The sequence below is a fragment of the Lolium rigidum genome, chromosome 7, assembly GCF_022539505.1.
Source record: "Lolium rigidum isolate FL_2022 chromosome 7, APGP_CSIRO_Lrig_0.1, whole genome shotgun sequence".
Lineage (NCBI taxonomy): Eukaryota > Viridiplantae > Streptophyta > Magnoliopsida > Poales > Poaceae > Lolium > Lolium rigidum.
The window spans coordinates 17,429,175-17,435,354 of NC_061514.1; positions in this window are offsets into that span (position 1 = coordinate 17,429,175).

Here is a 6,180-nt window from a genome sequence, read left to right on the forward strand (position 1 = left end):
ATGCTGCGTACATCAAATTACGGTGTTGTCCACGTGGGGAAGACGAAGGAAGCAAACACAAAAGGCGCAACCGCCAACCCAGAAGGCCACTGCGCTGTCACAAGTGAAGGTGCGCACAACACGAAGTGGCCGATATGGATTGTGGGCGGAAGGACGGTCGTTCGGCCACTGCCAGGTGGGCCTGGAGCGGATGCAGGAAACGTCCACGGAAGATAAGCGCAGACACATTCCCAATCGAAATTTGAACCTAAAATAGGACTATCTGCATGCGGCACCGAAATTTAGACCTGAATAGGTCGATCCGCACTGCGTCAGTGCGTTTGCGTTGGATCGCTAGGTTAGGATTTTGGTGTCCTCGTGTCTAAGCAAAGTAAAACGGAGTCTCGGTCCGTTTAGAAAGATAGCCCTAATAGAAGGGCATCTCTGGCGCCATCCAATCATATATTTCAACTCACCGTTGGCACAAATCACGAGGCAAATCTAACAGTTCAGATGAAATTTTCGTAGTTAAAACATCACTTACAACTAAAAAAATAGTTGCAACCCCTTGCAATTGATTTTTTTTTTAGTTGCAACCTATATGGATGACGATGCAAATCTAATCGTTGTGTTAGTCTAATTAGGCTGGTCATAGTGGGTAGTATCATGGAGTAGTATTATAGTTATGCTATATTTATTGTTTTTTAGAATCTCAATGCAAATTTGTGTAGAAGATTTGTTTAGCATTAACTTTTCTCGCTGTTTGCCCTATAATACGGTATCTACTTAGACTAGTCACAATGCATAGTATCATATAGAAGTATCATGCGTATGATACTACTACATGTTACTATCTTCACAATGCATGGTATCATATACTAGTATCATACAGGGTCGGCGCTGAGCCAGTGCACCCGGTGCGATCGCACTGGCCTCCCAACAGCTAGGGGGCCCAACCAGGTGCGTGCATGCATGCAAAATGCTGATGTGGCAGTGCAATTAAGGATGAGAGAGAGGATAGTAGTATCATAGATAGATACCGTATCATCAGACTAATGAGCATTTCGAGTAGTCTTATGTAGATATCGTATCATAGGTAGATACCGTATCATAGGTAGATACTAGTATCAACCAGGTGCGTGCATGCATGCTCATTATCCTTAATTGCACCTATGATATTCCCACTAAGACCTCTCTCCTCTTTAATTAGCTGCCACATCAGTATTTTATGAGACCAATGTGCACGATAGTAGCTATAATACTAGTCTGAGCCCGAGTTGGGTTCTCTGCCTATCGAAACCTAGTTATTCCATTAATAGAAAATGGTGAAAGAAAAAAGATGAGCAAGGACGAGCGTGGGCAGGAGACGACCTCGAGAAGGGAACAAGGATCCATCTGATCTTCCAACGGACGGAAAATGGGCGGTTGTTTCGGGAACCGCGCCGAGCATGGGCAACCTCTCTGGCCTCCACCCAAACACCCAATTAACCCGGTCAAACAAAACCTTTTATTTTTTTGCGGTAAAAGAAACACAGCCACAGCCAGCCACGGGTGTACTGTCACGTACAGCCCGTGTACGTGTTCCGGCCCTTCCTGCCAAGATACCGCCGCGTACATGTATGGTGGTACGGAACACCAAAAGCGAAATATTCTCCGACCCTGGCCCAGCCCCAAGCGACACGCAGAAGAATCCAAACGCAATGCTAAAACATCATCGAATTTCTCTGGCTCGACTGCCTGCGATGAAAATCTGTTGTTTGGAGTACATGATTTCGCCTGAAGATAAGGCAAACACGGATGAGCAACGGACAGATGCCTGCATGGGAGCGAGCTCCGGAAATTTTGTTTCTTGGTGTCGGATCTCGAGGTTTTTCATTTGGCCCTGGCCTCACCGACCCGTTCCTTCCTCCTCCCGCCTTCACTTCACCGTGGCCTGCATTATTGTCCACCACAGAGGCAGAGAATCGTTTCGAAAGTAGACTTTCCCCTCCGTCTCTCTCCGCCCCTCGTCCGTTTTTGTTTATGCATTGTTTGAGCTACGAGGGCGTTTTGAACTGGCTGGTGCCGATGCTTCCATCACCTGCACATTGATCATTGGAGCCGCTACATGTGAATTATTCGCTCATCATGTTCACCAAAGTCTATTTTAAACATCCTCGCCGAATCGTACTGTGTTTTGTCGGTTCTAATGGCCATACTATTTCCTATAAGCAAGATGGCTTATAGTAACGATATACTCGCCCACAGTTTGCGTCCAGGTGGAAATAGCAGAACTAGCTAGCCTGGAGTAACCATTTTCGTAATTTTGTTGAGTATATCTCCAAATAATATCATATGTGCTCGTAAAAAATACCTTAAATTTTTTTAAAATTTAGATTTATGTAGATACTATTTAGTATACAACCACATCAAAATTTAGACAAATCTAAAGACACTCATACATCTAAATTTAGACGAATCTAAAACTCCCTTGTCAGGTGGTTAAGTAACGAGAAACTTGCCTTTCCGAAAAACATTGGAGGAACTTGCCTTTCCCAAAAACATTGGATAATATATACACCATGATGCCTCCCACTACATGGGAAGGTGGCATATTCTTTTCAAATACTATCACCACCCTAAAAAATTAGCATATAAATTCAGTCAAAATTTTAGTTTTATAAAGTTCAACATATATAAGAAAACACATAGACACATCAAGTATATTCAAAAAATACATGATAAAATACTATATTTGGTGCTGGACCTATCAATGTCGATTAGATACGGAGTATCGTTTGAGCTACAAGTTTTTTTCAAAAAAAGCTGCTTGCGCATTGATCATTGGAGCCGGTATACTTTTTCTTTATTGCGTGAGACATCCATCAATCATGTTCAACAAAGCGCGTATAAACATATTCATCGAAATTCTAATGTCATACTTTCTTATTAGCGGATTAGCTTACAGTAACTACTCTCGTACGGTTGTTGCCCAGGTGGAAATAGCAGAGCTAACTAGCCTAATCTTCACAATCTTCACTGGAGTAACAAATTTTCTTAATTTCAAATTCAAGTGGATATCTCAAAATAACACAGCTAGCTACACATGTGAAAGAGTGTATCTTTACCAAGTGTATTTTGGTTGTTAACAATGTAAAGATATTTAACCATCTGTTTATGTGTTTTCGATTATATTTATGATAAACGCTTGACGGTGATCGACCCCTCAAAAGTGAAAAAATAAAGACGGTGCTCGTAGCCAGTGTTACCTAGCCAGGTTTTCCCTCGAGTAACCTTTTTCTTAATTTGAATTAAAGTGTGAAAATCTCAAAGCACTACTAACACGCATGTCATGTGGTTAGGCAACAAGGAATTTGCCTCTCCGAAAAAACATCAGACAATATATCAAAATGATGTGAGCCTTTTCTTAAGTTCTGACTACATGGAATATCTTAAAGTGTTGTTTTCTAAATTAACAATTAATTAATTGACGCAAATTTGTCCAGATTTACATGTATATAGATATATTTGGAGATCTACCATGGTTTTTACCTATGTTTTGTTACCTCACTAGGGATTAAGTGAAGTCATGTGCTATATTTACCTAGTGACAACTACAGTAATCTTGTTTGATCAAGGTAGCATATTTGTATTTCAAACATCATGTCAAAATAACTAAGGCTATGCTCTGTTAATTCTTAGTTCTAGATTGCTTGGAGTTTTTTCCTTTCTAGAAGAGTATAGAGAGATGTGTTGCATCATCTCTATGATAGGACATGATTCTCATAAGAATCCTAATCATACACATGATGAAGTTCCATTAATATTATATTTCTTATGAATTGTCTTATGTCCACTACACCTTTATGAGAGAGTAGTCAAGTGAACCCATGAATCTCGGTAAAATTTTAATCATAAGAAACAACTTTCCAACACCATTACTCTGCTTTATATTTGATGAAGTAATTAAATCATATAATACAAAAATACTTTTAATATTATGAAACCCATATCGAAACCCAAAAATAACTTTTTTACTATTGATTTTACCTTTCTTGCCTAGCTGTAGATTATTTTACTTTACTTTATTTACAAGTCATTTCTATTTACTAATATGAAACCTTGTGCTTGACAACCACACGGTGAAGTTGTGGACACAAGGCAATTACTTTGGTTTGTAGGTTGTTTGAAGAGGAGAAGCAAATGGCATCTCTAAGCCAATTCCCAAGAGTCCGATTTAAACCGTCGAGTCACCCTTGTAAGGAAAATGCGCTTGCTAGAACACTTTGCACTTGGAGTTCCAACGAGTTATTACACACGGAGTTGTTGTTATCACAAGCCCAGGGTTTCCAAAGAACCCAAGTGTAATAAGCAACTTGATGAACTTGGGGCAATCATGATTTGGCTTGGTGGAAGTGTAGATCCGGATCTCTTTTGTTTCCTCAAAGGGAATCAAGAGACCTCTCCACTTTGGTGGTGCTTAACAATGGAGGAGAGAAGTTGAAGATATTATATTTTTCGTGTGACGAGGTAGGTACTTGATTGAGGAACAAGGGTGGATATAAAGGTCCACCAAAAAACTAGCTATTTGGGCAAATTTCGCGAAACCTAGAATGGGTTCGTAATCCCGAATGATCCGGAAAGCTCTGAGTCAATTTGAAAATTAATTCCGGCATGACAAAACAAGATTACCAAAAATTCATACATTGTTCAGAATCATTTTAGATAATTTCGAATTGATTGGAATCTTGTACGGAATTCCGGATTCTACGAAATATGCCAAACTTCAGGGTTTCTGATGAAACCTTTGGTGAAAAATGTTTGCTATCAAGATCATCCCCTCTTGAACCTCTGACCCCTCTTTGTAGTGTGGCAAACCTAAAAGTCAAGATTTAAAAGAACATCGTCTTCAAGGCATCCATAAATTTTTCTTTGCTTTCAAATGGGGGAGGGGTCTAATTTCTAATTCTTCGAGTACTTCAACAAACTCCATAGATATATTTGTGAACTAAAACCTAAGCAGGACTTTGCAAGACTCATTAATTCCCTAAACCTAGTGTTATCAACAACAAAATATAGTCATATAGATACATATATGCATCTCACTCTTCCCTCCCTCTCATGTAGAGTTCTATGTTTCCTCTCAATATAGTCATGGGTGCACTAATATATAGTGAAGTGTTTAGAGGTGGTGTTACAAGGACATGGTTTGCACCCTTAGATCATAATATGGTCAACATGTCTACAGTTAATCCCAACTGTGATGTTCAATTCATGACAAACTAAATATGTGGGTCCATAACATGTGAAGGCGCATCACCATGGCCATCTGAACAATTAACATGCTATGAAATGTGTGTGTGGTACAAAAAAATGTAAGATAAATGAAATTACAATGGGCGCCTAGGGGAAAGAGTGCAATGCAATGATGATGGAAAGGTAACAACATGCCTAACGTGGCGAAGACATGCTGCAAAAGGAAAATATAAACACGGTGATGCAAATTTAAAGAATATTGATGGTTTGTAGATACAACCCATGTTCACAGGGATACTAGGTACATCAGAGACAAAGAGAAATAAAAGCAAGTGACGAGAAAAGATAGGACCTAGACAAAATGCTAGTGATAGCAAGGGCATAGAAAATGGCATGACGTCGAACGCCGCTCGAAGGGCTGCCTGCGACTTCTCGGTTGGAATATACACGACAAATTGGAAATCTGACTTCTCCTCGCAAGTGCTTATATTTTCTTGCATAAGAGATTGCTATTCTATTTATTGTATAAGATTGCCTTTATTTTGCCGCATATCTACTCCATATATATTGAATTTAATATGAGCGTTAGTTGTTAGATAGGCAAAAAAGAAAAACAAAGGATAATGAGTTGGGGCACTAGAGTCTCAGATACCACAAGTGCTATGAAGAAGAAGTAATATAGTAAAAGTAAATGTTCATGTGGCAAATTTGGGACACAAGATGAGGTACACAAACTTTATTTTTGTGTGATAAAAATATCTTCTTTAAGTAAGTATGGTAGGTTCCTAGATTTTACGATTCGATACTACGACTCAATTCTGCCTGACGAAAATCGATCCGAGTCCGAACCCCGACTCTAACTACCTTGAATATAGATAAGGGTAAAATGCCCTTACAGATATGCATCTCACTCTTCCCTTCCTCCCATGTAGAGTTCTATGTTTCCTCTCAATATAGTCATGGGTA